This window comes from Artemia sp. Qi Xiang Cuo, chromosome 13 (genome assembly GCF_049724085.1).
Source record: "Artemia sp. Qi Xiang Cuo chromosome 13, ASM4972408v1, whole genome shotgun sequence".
Taxonomy (NCBI): Eukaryota; Metazoa; Arthropoda; class Branchiopoda; order Anostraca; family Artemiidae; genus Artemia; species Artemia sp. Qi Xiang Cuo.
The window spans coordinates 59,188,938-59,205,945 of record NC_142806.1 but is presented as its reverse complement, the minus strand read 5'-3'; the positions used below and the strand labels follow the sequence as shown (position 1 = coordinate 59,205,945).

Below are 17,008 nucleotides of genomic sequence, written 5' to 3'. Positions count from 1 at the left end.
AAATGTGTCCACACCGCGAATGAAACCATTTTCGGCTCGACTTTTGGGCCGAAACTCGTTTTCGTTTTCGGGCCGAAACTCGACTCGTTTTTTCTGCTTCATTAATTCACATTTTGATTTTTTTTGACAAGATCACAGCAATTTTCAGAAAACTTCAGTGAATATCATAGGGCACTAATTGTAATATTTCTTTTTTGAACCATTCTCTTTTTGAAATACTTTTCCATCTTTAATATTACATTAAAAAAAAGAAAAATATTCAGCTCGTTGGTCAATTAAACCCAGCGAAAGCGGGATGCAAGTGGAAGAGGTCGGAGAGCGCCATGAAAATTCTGGATATATGAAAAAGGATTTATTGTATTGGTGTGAAAAACGATGATTCAATTAAATAACCGTTATTTATATTTATTTAAACTTTAAAAAGGAAATTGACAGAGTTGTCTTTTTGAAGACGTTTCGGCTGGATATCTTCTGCTATGGTCGTAAATGTTATCTTCCAAGCTTCGTTCAGCTGCTGTTGAGTTATAAAGTTTCCAACGGGTTTTCCCTGAAAGACCATGTGCATTTTTTGATAGCCATTTTGGAAAATTTTTTAATGAATTTTCTGTAATTTTGGTAAGATACTCTGCAAGCTGAATAAACTTGCTTGTAGACGCCATTTTACTTATACTATACTGTAGTTTTATTCCTACAATTATGACCTTTAAATATGATGTGAATATCAAGGTCATTGAAAACATGAAAATTCATATCTGATCCAATTTCTGAAAATTCATCCATATGCCAAGTCTAATAGAAATTTGACTGTTAGCATAGCATTATAAATCGTATTATTATAAATAGTATTATAAATCTTCCCTAATAAACTTTCTAGACAGTTATGATTCAGAAGAATTAGGCTACTAGGCCTAGACTTGATGAAGTATTATGCTTCAAAACTGGCCATTTAGCCTATACCTAGGCCTAAATATCTAGTAGGGACAAGTTTGATATCTTTGTTGGGGGAGGGATCTCCCAGAAAGGCCTAATAGCCTAGAACAAACTTGGCTTTGTCTATTAATAGGCTACTCAGTATCTCAGAGTAAGCAATCATTTTCCAGACAAATCAAGTAGGCTTAGCTTGCTATAGAACTTGGTACAGTAGTAAGTTCTTGTCATTCTTCAACTTGGTTTGCCAGCAGAGGTACAATCCTGTAACAAGTATGAAAAGTTTGCCTTTTGACTTAGTTATTTTTGATGTAAGCCTAGGCTAGCTAGAAACACCACTTTACCTCAATTAAATGTCTAAAGTGAGGAATAAACAGAATTGTGTCACCTTTGAACAAAGTCCTCTTGAAATGTACTGGATTACAGCCTATGAATTTGTTATGGGCTATCTGTCAGGACAATTCCAAGTAGGCTAGAATAGCCTAAAAGAAATAGCCTATCTAAAGAAATCAAGGTAAAGTTCTACCAAATCATATTATTGAGCTAGGAATAAAGTGAATACACAGTATGATGTCTTTTTTATGCTGATTACAAATATAATAATCATTTCGGTAAAATTCTACTTTAGTTACTTTTGACTATCTTGGAAAGGGGTTAGGTTAAGAAAATGAAACTTTCAGGGATGGGTCTACAGGCTAAAGTATGTCCTGGGAAGATATTTTGAAGTACTCACCTCCACTCCTTCTCCTCTAGAGGGTCCTGACCTTTGATGACCTTTAAAAATATGTGAGGTATAGAAGTGAAACCTTGCAAAATAGATCTTCTGCTTAAATGAAGTACAACAAAATTGTTTTCAGCTTCACAACTTTGCTCAATCCCAATTTATAAGGTTTTAAAGATATGCAAATACATTTCCTAAATTTTGAAAATAAACTATTTATATGGCTTAAAATTCTGCTCAAATAACTGAAATTGCATTTTCAGAGCTAAAACCAGAGAAAAAGAAACTGATAACTGAAAATTAAGGTAAAATGTTGTTTTGTCAAAATTGCAATGGGTATAGACCTGTCATGTAGGCAAATTTCATGACCCTTTAGAGGGAGAAGGAGTGGAGGTAGGTACTTCAAAATACCTTCCCGGGACATACTTTAGCCTGTAGACCCATCCCTGAAAGTCTCATTTTCCTAACCTAACCCCTTTCCAAGATAGCCAAAAGTAGCTAAAGTAGAATTTTACCATGATGGTAAAATTCTACTTTAGCTACTTTTGGCTATCTTGGGAAGGGGTTAGGTTAGGACAATGAGACTTTCAGGGATGGGTCTACAGGCTAAAGTATGTCCCGGGAAGGTATTTTGAAGTACCTACCTCCACTCCTTCTCCCTCTAAAGGGTCATGAAATTTGCCTACATGACAGGTCTATACCCATTGAAATTTTGACAAAACAACATTTTACCTTAATTTTCAGTTATCAGTTTCTTTTTCTCTGGTTTTAGCTCTGAAAATGTAATTTCAGTTATTTGAGCAGAATTTTAAGACATATAAATAGTTTATTTTCAAAATTTAGGAAATGTATTTGTATATCTTTAAAACCTTATAAATTGGGATTGAGCAAAGTTGTGAAGCTGAAAACAATTTTGTTGTACTTCATTTAAGCAGAAGATCTATTTTGCAAGGTTTCACTTCTATGCCTCACATATTTTTAAAGGTCATCAAAGGTCAGGACCCTCTAGAGGGAGAAGGAGTGGAGGTGAGTACTTCAAAATACCTTCCCAAGACATACTTTAGCCTGTAGACCCATCCCTGAAAGTTTCATTTTCTTAACCTAACCCCTTTATTCGCGGTGTGGACACATTTAATGTGAAGTGGCGCGCTGACAAAGTGCCGACAACTTTTTGGTGGTACGCCAATGAAATTCAGTGGTGTGACCAACATTTTTGGTATCCGTCTTTTTTCACAATGACTTTAATTTTTTTTTCTCTATATATGTTGTTAATTTCCAAGAAAGGATAGAGCCTTCTATATAGATTCAAACATGACAATATACCGTGTGGTGCTCTCAATTCGTAATTTATGAAGTACTCATACAGACTAACAGAGAGCTTAGCAAGAGCCTACTTTGTTTATTCAAACTGATGAGGAAAAGGGTTCTGAAATTATGTTAATCTGAAAACGATGATTTGTTCTGAAGGCCTTGAAAAACTTTTAATTGATGAGGATGACAATAAGTTTGCTGACCTTATATGGTGCCACAAGGAACAGTTTGACTGTTACAATTAGCCCAGCGCAGCTTCTGCTGCCGTACTTGTAGCTGGGATGGATATTACCTTTTGCACCAAAGCCCCTATCCGTGGTATCTGGGGTGAATAATTTTTCCAAAAGACTATAAAGCGGCGTTCACAAGCGTGTCTAGCTAGAATCCCATGTCTAAACACGTGTCCAGCCAGAATTCAATGCCTAGGCAACGACCGTTCACAAGTAAAATTCGGTGCTTAGCTAAAACTACAAATTTAGTTTCAAATTGTCATTTCTAGCCAATAAAGAAAGCTTATTCGGGCAAAACTTTCAAAATTGTAATCCGTGTTTTTACTGTCACAAGTTAATGGATGAGATTAGCAAAATAATTGACTTAGTGTGCTTCACTATTATGCCTGATATTGTATAGCCCTTTTAATTTCCAATCGAATGAGCCTGTTTTGAACTTTTTACGACAACACCTTCTATAAAAGCCTTATATGTCCCCAGGGTATAACTTAAAACCCTTGCCCTGAAGGTTGTGGGGGAGTGTCTTCCTTAAACCCTATTTTCTATCTGGAAATCAAATACGTTGAAAAAATGGCTATCTTACAATTTTGATTGGATGTGTTTGGGGGAATGATGGGCGTGGGGGGGGGGGGGTGCTAGGTGCTCACCAATCACTTTTGACTATTAAAAACGGCACAAGCCCTTTGAATTGCCAATCGAAAGAGCCTGTTTTGAAATTTCTACGACAACGCCTTCTATAAAAACCGTATATGCCCCCAGGGCATAACTTAAAACCCATGCCCTGAGGGTTGTGGGGGATTTCCTCCTCAAAAACATAGTTTATATCTGGAAATCAACTACGCTGAACAAAATGGCTATCTCACAATTTTGATTGGATGGGTTTGGGGGAATGATGGGCGTGGGGGGGGGGGCTAGTTGCCCACCAATCACTGTCGACGATTAAAAAGGTCAATAGCCCTTTGAATGTCCAATCGAATGAGCCTTTTTTGAAGTTTCTATGACAACGCCTTCTATAAAAACCATTTATACCCCCAGGGTATAACTTAAAACCTTTGCCCTGAGGGTTGTGGAGGATTATCCTCCTCAAAACACATTTTATGTCTGAAAATTAACTACGCTGAACAAAATGGCTATCTCAAAATTTCGATTGGATGTGTTTGAGGGAATGATTGGCGTGAGGGGGGGGGGGGGGCGAGGGGGCTAATTTCCCCCCAATTACCTTATACTATTAAAAAGAGCACTAGAACTCTCGATTTCCAATCGAATAAACCCCCTTTGAAGTCTCTAAGACGATCCCTTCTATATGAAGTGCCCTGCTTTAAAGAAAAAAAACTGTACATTGTGTCAACATTGATATTATATGTCATCAGGGCATAACTTAAAACCCTTGCCCCGATGGTTGCGGGGGATTGTCCTCATCAAAAGGATATTTTCTGTTGGAAATCAACTACGCTGAACAAAATGGCTATCTCAAAATTTTGATTGGATGTGTTTGGGGAATGATAGACGTGGGGGGGGGGGCTAGTTGCCCTCCAATCATTTTCGACAATTAAAAGAGCACTAGCCGCTCCGATTTCCAATCGAATGAGCCCTTTTCGAAGTTTCTACGATAACTCCTTCGATACGAAGTGCTCGGGTATTGAGAAAAAACTCATAGGGACCATTCATAGCGGACTTGTTCTTAAGTCAATTAGAATACGAATATATGATAAATAAAAATATCCCAATCAATGTAAAATATAACCCTTCAAACAATAAAAGATATCTGGACGATCTCTTAGTAATAAATTGTGCAGAGTTTATTGAGATTTCAAAAAATATTTATCCACAAGAGTTATTCTAGGTACAAAATGTATGTCAGCTTTTGATGGACTATCTCTTCCATGTCCTTTGGGTCTCTTGGCACTATCAATGCTAGTGGATTTTAAAGAGGCTTTAGGCATTGTTAATATGGAACACTGGCAACACAGCTTCGAAGCAAACTTATGTATCTGGTTCTATATGCTTTACACTGTTGTTGGCATCTAAAATTTATTTGCACTGCCAGTGTGCAATATTTTTGCATAAGACTTTGGGATGAAACAAAGATAGTCTATAAAAATAACTGCTAAGCCAACTTGTGGGAAGTACTTAGATTACCTTTTTTTAGCAGTGCAAGGAAAGAGTCTGGGTGGTACTAACACTACTCTTGTCTGCTCCTGCTCCCTTCAACATAAATTACAGGACATGTTTCAAACAGCTGTTAATACTACAATTCTTTAGAATAACATGAACTTAACTTTCATATACTTAATCTGTAAATCATGGCATTTGTATGATTTGTTTTACTCAGTGCCCCTAAAAAGAGTTTAATGAATTTGTCTCTTTGTGCATTCTGGTGTATTTCCTTATTTTTTTGTAATGTCTTCAGCCTATAGAGTTTATTAGTTAATTGTGGTACCAATAAATCCCTAAGGGTTCAGTTCTTGTAAATTGTCTTTTGTGTATTCTATTGTTTACTGTTAATTTGTAACAAGACAAGCCTATGGCTTACTTTGTTTTTGTTTAAAATAAATACAACTTAATATTGACAACCTTTTGGCTGAAATTTGAAATTCATCAAAACATATTCTTGTGTTGGCAACTAAGCACTGGCAACAATAAAATAAATGAAAAATTAAAATCTTTAAACTTTGGTTACAAAGGAAATTAAGAATATAAATTTCCAACTGAAAAATCCACACAGACAACAAAATCAACATAACCACCATGAAATAACACTTAGGGTCCAGGCATCTTGAAAATAACATAAAGTACATGGGAAACTGCATTTGACTCACAAATTGAGACTATAATCCAAAATATAATTTTCATTAAAATGGGAGAGGGGTAAAAACCATTGACATAGCAAGAAGGCAAAGCCCATTTCAGTACAAGAAAACTTATTTTAGAAAATGTAAAAATATAATTAAATCTAAAATTAAAATCAAAAGATCTAAAGCCAAACTCACCAGCCATGACAGAAAAAATATAAATACAATAAATGGGTCTATAGCCAGTAAATGAAAATGAAGAAAAAAACACAAATATTTTGCCTGTATCAAACAAGGCATCTTCAGCTCAGAGAAAAAAATAAACTAAAACAAAAAAAAATAAAATAGACACACCTAAAAATATAATATACAGTTGCTTAAAATTTAAAATTTGGAGCTACCTTCATGTATCAATAACATAACCTCACAAATGTAACTAAAGTTACACAAAAATTACTTTTGTGAGATGGTTTCATGTAAGGTAGCTCCAAATTGTAAATTTTAAGCAATTGTATATTATACTTTTAGGTGATTCTATTTTAGTCTTATGAATATTTTTTAGTTTTAGTTTATTTTTTTCTCTATGCTGAAGATGCCTTGTTTGATACAGGCAAAATATTTGTTTTTGTTTTTTTCTTCATTTTCATTTACTGGCCATAGACACATTTGTCATATTTAAAATTTTTCTGAAAATTAAAATCTTTAAACTTTGGTTAGAAAGGAAATTAAAAATATAAATTTACAACTGAAAAATCTACACAGACAACAAAATCAACATAACCATCATCAAATAGCACTTAGGGTTCAGATATCTTGAAAATAACATAAAGTACATGGGAAACTGCCTTTGACTCAAAAATTGAAGCTATATTTTAAACATAATTTTCATTAAAATGGGAGGGGGAGGGTACAGACCATTGAAATAGCAAGAAGGCAAAGCCCATTTCAGTACAAGAAAACTTATTTTAGAAAATGCAAAAATATAATTAAATCTAAAATTAAAATCTTTAAACTTTGGTTACAAAGGAAATTAAGAATATAAATTTCAAACTAAAAACTCCACACAAGACAATAAAATCAACATAACCACCATAAAATAACACTTAGGGTCCAGATATCTTGAAAATAACACAAAGTACATGGGAAACTGCCTTTGACTCACAAATTGAAGCTATAATCCAAAATATAATTTTCATTAAAATGGGAGGGGGGTACAAACCATTGACATAGCAAGAAGGCAAAGCCCATTTCAGTACAAGAAAACTTATTTTAGAAAATACAAAAATATGACCTTTTAGGAGTCACATTTAGGCAACTTTCTGACACCTTAAAAGTCAATTGACTATCTTTTTCTATTATTGCTCATCCAACCAGGCTAATTGCTCCAGAATGGAATATTTTAAGAAAAGAGCTACTGGACTTGTTTTACAGAATTGTTTGCCTATCCCCAGTACACTTTTTTCACTGTCCTCTTTGCAGATTGAAAGAGATAAGGTTTATAAGTATGATCCTCATATAATTTTCAGGGGTATTGAACATTTGTAGCTCTAACTTCTTTAAAATGGCTAATTACTCTTGTATAAGATAAACTTACATTTAAAAACATTACAGGCCAAGTTGCAATTTACATTTCATCAAATTTGCATGCATTTAAGATATTCCCTTGGTAACAATTGAAGCAAATTGATTTCAAACTAAAACTGCAAAGCAATATCATAGAGGCATAATTGTTCTTGAGCATTAAAGAACCAACTAGGATGCTCACTGTTTGGTGAACAGCAGCATATAAACAATCAGTAGGATTTTTATTCAGTAGGATTATGCTGAATTTTGTATCATTGTAAATAATTGACATTTTGGTTGCAATCACCTGTGTTTTGTTTATGTTAAACTGTTGTTATTGTTTTTATTGCTATGTAATATGAATAACAAGCTAAAACTTACTGCTGTTGCAGTTTTGTAATAAAAAATAGTGGTAACGGGAGTAATTGGAATCTTTTGTACAAGGACAAAAGATTTTAGTTAGGATAAGGAAATTTTCTCAGTTCTTCAAATGATTTAACTATGTACTGCAAACTTTTTGAAAAAGATATCAAATTCTTTCTTTTTATTCAAGAACCTAGTGGAAAAGGACAGTACTTGGTCCTTCAGGTTTTTTTTTTTTATTTTAACTTTTATATTTAGTGATCAGCATGGTTAATCCACAACAGCTTAATGCCTCTCCATCATTAAAATCTAATCATATATGATTATTCTCTAAATAATTCCTGAACGATGAGTTGAAAGAGGTATATTGTGTCTAAAAATGACACTGGTGATGTAGAGGGGGTACAGGGCAAAAGTCCCTATTTTAACCCCTGTGACAATAAATGTTGACATTCCTTGCAAGATTGTAATTTTTGTATAATTCTATTTGCAGTAGGTAAAGAATACAGCACTGAAACTTTATAGTTGCTACTGATAGTTCTCCTCTCTATTTTGTGGTGCTTCAACAAGGAAGTGCAATTGGGAGGGGGGGGGGGCAGCCATCCTGTGTTTTTGTACACCCTTCCTATGTATCTTTCCCAGATTTCTTCAGGTGCCTATTTAGAGCTGGGTCAATTCCAGCTAAGCTAAAAGAGTCTTACCACTGACAGTAAAATTCTACCTTAACCACTTTTGGCTATCTTAGAAAGGAGTGAGATTATGAAAATGGAACTTTCACAGATGGATCTACAGGCTAAAGTATGTCCTGGGACAATATTTTGAAGCACCTACCTCTACTCCTCTCTCTAGAGGGTCCTGACCTTTAAAAATCAGTGTGTTGCCTTGGAAAATAGATTTTCTGCTTAAATGAAGTATAACAAAATTGTTTTCAGCTTCACAACTTTGCTCATTCCCAATTTATAAAGGTTTAAGATATGTAAATATATTTCATAAGTTTTGAAAAAAAAAATGTTGATATAGCTTAAAATTCTACTCGAATAACAGGAATTGCATTTTCAGAACTAAAGCCAGAGAAAAAGAAACTGATAACTGAAAATTAAGTTAAAATGTTGTTCTGTCAAAATTTCAATAGGTATGTCATGCAGGCAAATTTCAGGACCCTCTCAAGGGAGAAGGAGTAGAGGTAGGTACTTCAAAATACTTTCCTGGGACATTCTTTAGCCTGCAGACCCATCCCTGGAAGTTTCATTTTCCTAACTTAGCCCCATTCTAAGATAGCCAAAAGTAGCTAAAGCAGAATTTTACCCCAATGGCCCCTATACACAGCCAAATAACCAGCAACATTAGATTTACAGATAAGAAAAATCAATGTCAAATGATGTAATAGCTTGGATAAAAGTTGGGAATGTTGAAATTGAAGAAGTTGATGTTTTTAGGTTCTTGGGCAAAAGTTACACACCAGTTATATAATATGTAGGCCTATCTCATCCAAGAAGGATTTTTTAAGGTGATTGTTTTTCCTTTGCTTAGTAAAGAAAGTTCTCTTTCCTTAATCTATTAATACACTGACCATTTTTTATATAAACTTATTCTTGTAAACTGTTTTTCACTGAATTGATTTCAGTAAAGTTCTACCAAATCATATTACTGAGTTAGGACTGAAGTGAATACACCATTCAATGCCTTTTTTATGCTTATTATGAATATAATAATCATTTCTATTGGAAATGAATTTCTCCCCCCCCCCCTATAGATGCCAATTCAGGGTTAGGTTAGGTATATATGGGGGGGGGGGGTACTTTGTGTTATTTTCAAGATATCTGGACCCTAAGTGTTATTTTATGGTGGTTATGTTGATTTTATTGTCTTGTGTGGAGTTTTTAGTTTGAAATTTATATTCTTAATTTCCTTTGTAACCAAAGTTTAAAGATTTTAATTTTAGATTTAATTATATTTTTGCATTTTCTAAAATAAGTTTTCTTGTACTGAAATGGGCTTTGCCTTCTTGCTATTTCAATGGTCTGTACCCTCCCCCTCCCATTTTAATGAAAATTATGTTTAAAATATAGCTTCAATTTTTGAGTCAAAGGCAGTTTCCCATGTACTTTATGTTATTTTCAAGATATCTGAACCCTAAGTGCTATTTGATGGTGGTTATGTTGATTTTGTTGTCTGTGTAGATTTTTCAGTTGTAAATTTATATTTTTAATTTCCTTTCTAACCAAAGTTTAAAGATTTTAATTTTCAGAAAAATTTTAAATATGACAAATGTGTCTATGGCCAGTAAATGAAAATGAAGAAAAAAACAAAAACAAATATTTTGCCTGTATCAAACAAGGCATCTTCAGCATAGAGAAAAAAATAAACTAAAACTAAAAAATATTCATAAGACTAAAATAGAATCACCTAAAAGTATAATATACAATTGCTTAAAATTTACAATTTGGAGCTACCTTACATGAAACCATCTCACAAAAGTAATTTTTGTGTAACTTTAGTTACATTTGTGAGGTTATGTTATTGATACATGAAGGTAGCTCCAAATTTTAAATTTTAAGCAACTGTATATTATATTTTTAGGTGTGTCTATTTTATTTTTTTTTTGTTTTAGTTTATTTTTTTCTCTGAGCTGAAGATGCCTTGTTTGATACAGGCAAAATATTTGTGTTTTTTTCTTCATTTTCATTTACTGGCTATAGACCCATTTATTGTATTTATATTTTTTCTGTCATGGCTGGTGAGTTTGGCTTTAGATCTTTTGATTTTAATTTTAGATTTAATTATATTTTTACATTTTCTAAAATAAGTTTTCTTGTACTGAAATGGGCTTTGCCTTCTTGCTATGTCAATGGTTTTTACCCCTCTCCCATTTTAATGAAAATTATATTTTGGATTATAGTCTCAATTTGTGAGTCAAATGCAGTTTCCCATGTACTTTATGTTATTTTCAAGATGCCTGGACCCTAAGTGTTATTTCATGGTGGTTATGTTGATTTTGTTGTCTGTGTGGATTTTTCAGTTGGAAATTTATATTCTTAATTTCCTTTGTAACCAAAGTTTAAAGATTTTAATTTTTCATTTATTTTATTGTTGCCAGTGCTTAGTTGCCAACACAAGAATATGTTTTGATGAATTTCAAATTTCAGCCAAAAGGTTGTCAATATTAAGTTGTATTTATTTTAAACAAAAACAAAGTAAGCCATAGGCTTGTCTTGTTACAAATTAACAGTAAACAATAGAATACACAAAAGACAATTTACAAGAACTGAACCCTTAGGGATTTATTGGTACCACAATTAACTAATAAACTCTATAGGCTGAAGACATTACAAAAAAATAAGGAAATACACCAGAATGCACAAAGAGACAAATTCATTAAACTCTTTTTAGGGGCACTGAGTAAAACAAATCATACAAATGCCATGATTTACAGATTAAGTATATGAAAGTTAAGTTCATGTTATTCTAAAGAATTGTAGTATTAACAGCTGTTTGAAACATGTCCTGTAATTTATGTTGAAGGGAGCAGGAGCAGACAAGAGTAGTGTTAGTACCACCCAGACTCTTTCCTTGCACTGCTAAAAAAAGGTAATCTAAGTACTTCCCACAAGTTGGCTTAGCAGTTATTTTTATAGACTATCTTTGTTTCATCCCAAAGTCTTATGCAAAAATATTGCACACTGGCAGTGCAAATAGATTTTAGATGCCAACAACAGTGTAAAGCATATAGAACCAGATACATAAGTTTGCTTCGAAGCTGTGTTGCCAGTGTTCCATATTAACAATGCCTAAAGCCTCTTTAAAATCCACTAGCATTGATAGTGCCAAGAGACCCAAAGGACATGGAAGAGATAGTCCATCAAAAGCTGACATACATTTTGTACCTAGAATAACTTCAAGAATTCAAAATACCTTCATTGTGATAAGTGCATGAAATGGGCATGTGCAAGTTGTCTTGCTCTTGGTGAGCATGAATTTAAAGTCATAAATGCTACTACCTCTAAACTTAATTATGCAGGGAGCTGTACAGGATGCACCAGCACATCTTTGAACTCTGATGCCACTGATGTCACTCTGTGGTTTTAGTGGCTATCCTTCCATTCTGAACCAAAATTTGATATGTTGCTCACTGATTTGATGGTTTTTCCATGGAGTTGCTTAAAACTGATTTTTTAACACATTAGTTCAAAAGTTGAAAACATTGAGCAGTGTCTAGCTTCCAAGTGTGATGAAGAAAAAACTTGTTTTATTGTTCATGATGAGGTACAAGCAGCTACTAGTGATAATGCAATGGTCCTGAGAGTAACATTATTTAATTAATCAGAGCTGGAAAAATATGACAGCAGGAAACTTGATATTGTTGCACTTATATACCAGGTATAGGTGATGTCATTATGTTCATCATGGACTATCTCAAATATGATGTTAGTATCAATGCCAGACTGAATATCAATGTAAGGTGACTCTACTAGAGCTAGTTCCTCTGGACTTAACAGACCACCACCAATGAATTTCACTGTTTCAAGCTTTGAAATAAAAAGGCTTTCCAGGAGTCATTTTAGTTGCATACAACCACTTCCACCCTGATTAGTTTAAAGAGGATCACTAGAAGTACAGGGAACTAGTCAGTGAGATTAAAAGAAGGACTACAACCATTGAATCTTATCTTGTTCTTAGAGATACTTACAAAAAAAGCAATTAAAGTGCATTGCCAATGAGTGAAATGTAGCACCTCTTTAACATTTTTTTTTTTAGTTGTCTATCAGTGTTTGTAATATTGTTTCATGTCTGATACTGACCTTCCTTTTGCTTCTATCTTGAGTGTTTCCTGAGTAATAACTTGATCACCTAGTGGCTACTTGTTGTTGTTACATATCAATTCATCTCCATGGTCATCTGCTACCTCTTCAGTGCCTAATTTGGAACAAAAGAAGTTCTTTAGTTCCAATGTAGACAGCCTTCTAAACAAACTTCCCTGATTAAAGAAGAAGTAGATGTTGCAGTAATTCTGGAAGTTTCACTAAAATATGTCTTACCTTAAATTGCAGCTAGGAGCAATCTAAGGATTACTCCTTGTAGAGCTCTGTAATGATGACTAGTTGTATGCAAGGTTCACTGGTGACCAGGTGCTGTTCCATCTTCAGTAGCATCCCAATGAGTTTATACTCTCTGGAGGACCACTCAGCATCTAGCCTTTGCTTGAAAACATCAATGGACTCAGCAGTAACTGTTTCATTAGATAATTTGTTCCAATTGTTGACAATACTTGTTGAGAAGGATTGAGCACAGACTCTAGAAATTGTAGACTGCTTGGCAAGTTTCAAGTAATCACCTGTAATTTTTAAATAGGTACTAACCGTAGGGAATAGTGCTGGTAGAATTTTTGCCCTTAATGACTTATAGGTTAACACGGCATCCTCTCTATTTTTCCTGTAAACAAGTGTAGGGAGATACAGCTTTGATAGTCTTACAGGGTAGGAAAGCTCTTGCATGCCAGATATCACTTTAGTGGCATGTCTCTGCACATCTTCAAGAACTTTTATGTCTTTTCTGAAATATGGAGAGGTAAGAGACATTCCAACTTAAAGCTTGGGATTCACAAGTCTCTTATAAAGAAGACTGATGACTTCAGGGGAGCAGGTGGAAATAGTATGCTTAATCAGCCCCAAGGTTGAACTAGCACCAGCAGCAGACTTCTTAGCATAATTGCTGAATTTTAGTTCATAGTCAATAGTGATTCCAAGATCTTGCTCATTATTTACAGATGAGAGTGGGTGGCCTAAGAAAAAATAAGAGTGACAAGGATTCAGTTTGCCAAAGTGAATGATATGGCACTTTGGCAATGTTGAATTCAAGAAACCAGGCCTCAGCCCATTGACCCAGCAGTTGATGATCTTCACAGGCCAAAGCTGGTTTTAGTAGCTTCAGGTCATCTGCATAAAGAGTTGATTTACTGCGGATAATTGAAGGAGCATCATTGATCAAGATTTTAAATAGTGTAGGACCCAAGACACTTCCCTGAGGAACTCCACTCAGAACATGCATCAAATAACTGAACACATTGATTTTGCAAATAAAAAAAATCAAGGATCCAGAGCAGAGATTTCTCTTCAAGCTCTACTGCACATAATTTGATTGCAAGTTGATTGTGACACACTTTGTCAAAAGCATTAGAAAAGTCAAGCAGAATCATTTCAGCAGGCACCCTAATATCAAGCAACTTGGTAGTGTGATCATATGATTCAAGGAGATTGGTGTCAACAGTTCTTCCAGAACAAAAGCCATGTTATGAACTGTGTTAAACATTGTTTGCTTCAAGGTGTTTAACAACTGCAGAATTGATTATTCTTTCAAGAAGCTTAACAACTGCTGATGTCATGCTGATGGGTCAGTAACTTTCAGCAAGGTTTTTTCTACCTTTTTTAAAAATAGGAATAATATGTGCAGTTTTTCAGTACTGAGGTAGTCTAGAAAGATTTAATGATAATTTAAACAGCAGGGCAAGAGATTGACACAAAACTCTACAACATTTATGTAGGATACATGGGTGAATGCCGCCTGGACCAGCAGATTTATTCAGATTGAGGGATGTAAGTTCCTTTAGAACCAAAGTATCTGTAATCAGAATTGGTTCCATCTTATGTGATACATCATATAAAGGAGGTGTAGGATATTTAATACTGGAGTTGGATGAAAAAACAGAAGAGATATAATAGTTGAAAGTTTCAACTTTCAGCTCAGGATCAGCAACTGATTTACTATTATGGAGGATATCTGGGATTGTGTGTGTGCTGCAACATTTTTGAGTGGCCAAACGCCAGAAAGATTAAGGATTATCCTTAACTTCCTCAGCTACTTTTTCCTCAAACCTTCTTTTCAACTCCTTTATTTGGTTTGTTGTTTGATTACAAAAGGATTTGAAGACTTGATAATTTTCTGTGGTCTTATTTTTTTTTATAGCAATTCCATGCTCTGTGTTTTCTATTGATTAGCTTGCTTACTTTAGTAGTTAAGAAAGGTAAAATTTTTGCCTGAAAAATTCTGGTGCTGACTCTTCTGTTTTTACATTTGACTAACTCTCTTCAATATCATCAGTAATAAGCTTTATCCAGTTGACATTGGCAAGTTTTTCAGAGACTATTTTTGTATTTTACATGTTTTTGTTGGAAGGTTGTTTGGTAGGCAGACATTACTCTGAAATAATTACTACATGGTTGCTATTACCAACAGGTGTGGTTATTACATTCCTAATAAGAAGGTCAGGCTTACTCAGAATAACCAGAGCAAGAGTGCTGGAGACTTGACCTTTGCTGAAACAAGTTGGCTGTGAGATTATTTGACAGAGGTAATTATCAGAGAGGGTAGACTGAAAAGGAGAATCTATTACAAAAACCAGATCCATCAATCCATACACCATAAAATTCTTTGTCTGGTTCAATAAAGACCATGAAAATACTGAAATGTCATCTCCAGAAATTTAGTTTTACCAACTCATGTCGGGATTTTATAGATGGTGCCACAACTTTCCATTTGGTTAAATAAACAATATTAAAATAGTGACATGATATGTGCCAAAATCTAAATCTTGGTTGGTAAGTGCAGCAATTTTACTGACTTTTGCAGTGATTTTATGTATTGTATTCAAAACAGACATTATGTTAATTATTGACAAAAAACAGTCAGTAAAATGACCAGTTAGTTGGTAAAATCTCTTGCTCCCCCCCCCCAAACATTTTGGTTAGTAATGACACTAGCGGCAGTGAGTTGGTAGTAGTAGTAGTAGTAGTAGCAGTAATATGTAAAATAAAAATTTGTATTTAAGCCATAATCTTCCAAACAACTCCAAATAAAATAAAAGTTAGGGATTCATATTTGAAAAAAAAATATATAAATTCCTGATTAATAGTGTTTGCAAGATGAGAGTTTTTATTATTTTTTTACATCTGCAGATGCAAATATCAGTGCAGATTTAAATTTATAAAACATGAATAAATCAAGAAGGCCAAAAGGGCTCTTTAAACTTTACCAAAGCTGACTAAATAAAGTTCAGGAATTATTTCTGCTAAGAATCTAAGAATTGTTGGGTTTTTAGCATTTAAATTGTTTACTTTTTTCTTCCTTTTTTAATGATCTATTAGCAGATTTAATATGTAAACTAACCTTGAACAATTGCCGAGAGGACAAGTCCTTAATTGATGGGAAATACAAAATTTTATTAATGGAGTTAAGTGAGGGGCAGAGAGGCATTTTTTGGAATAATATGGGCATACTTTTATACAATTACAGTACCCAATATAGGGAAATAAAAACTGTATTCAAGCCATATTTTGCTCTTAAAATAAGATGAGGATTGGGGATTCATATCAGGTAAAAGGTTGGAAATTCTTGATTTATAGTGTTTACACAATTGTAGACCTTTTTTGCCCCAAATATGCAGATATACAACCTAGGGTGATACAATTCTTACTTCATAATATCAGAATAATTGTAGCTAACACATTTCGCATGCAGACCCCCTGTTCCTCCCCCCCCCCTAATTTTTTAGTCTGACCTAAAGGTCAGACTAAAAACGAACAGAAAATAAAATAAATAAGAGTGATTACCGCCTTTTTAAAATTTCCTAGGCTGGAGTGACATTTATTGAAAAATCTTTGTTCTTAAAGCTTAGTAATGCAAATATGTAGCCCAAATCTGTTTCTAAAGTATTATATTTTTATCATACTTAGATATATTTTGTTAGGATTAACCTAACTTCACTTCTTGAGCGGTAGGGGGTATATCATTTAAGTACCCAACCTGGCTATACTGGGTAATGAATAAAACTTTGGCTAGCTGATAGAAAAATGCTATATAAATAGATTTTTCAGTGTCCACCAGCCAATAGGACATTAGGTTTATTTGTTTCTCTTTTTAATCCATTTTAAACCTCCTCTGGTTTTTTAACTGAACCTTGTTTGTTAAAATTATATCACATTGTAGATGTCTTCATATTCTTTCTAGAAGAATCATGATGCAATGTTGCTTAGTTAACAAAATTTTTTTTTTTGATATGCTACATTCTTGACTTCAAATGCTACAGATTGTTTGCACAAGTAGTCCAA

At 34.0% G+C, this 17,008-nt stretch overlaps 1 protein-coding gene across 1 annotated transcript in view; it reads left to right on the top strand.

Moving 5' to 3' along the window:
- The first annotated feature begins 549 nt into the window (after positions 1 to 549).
- Larp4B (La-related protein 4B) overlaps positions 550 to 17,008 on the top strand; it is a 90,763-nt gene continuing 74,304 nt past the window's right edge. The window contains exon 1 of the mRNA XM_089099613.1: positions 550 to 615. The gene's annotated coding sequence lies outside the window, so the exon portion shown is untranslated. The remainder of the gene's footprint in view (positions 616 to 17,008) is intronic.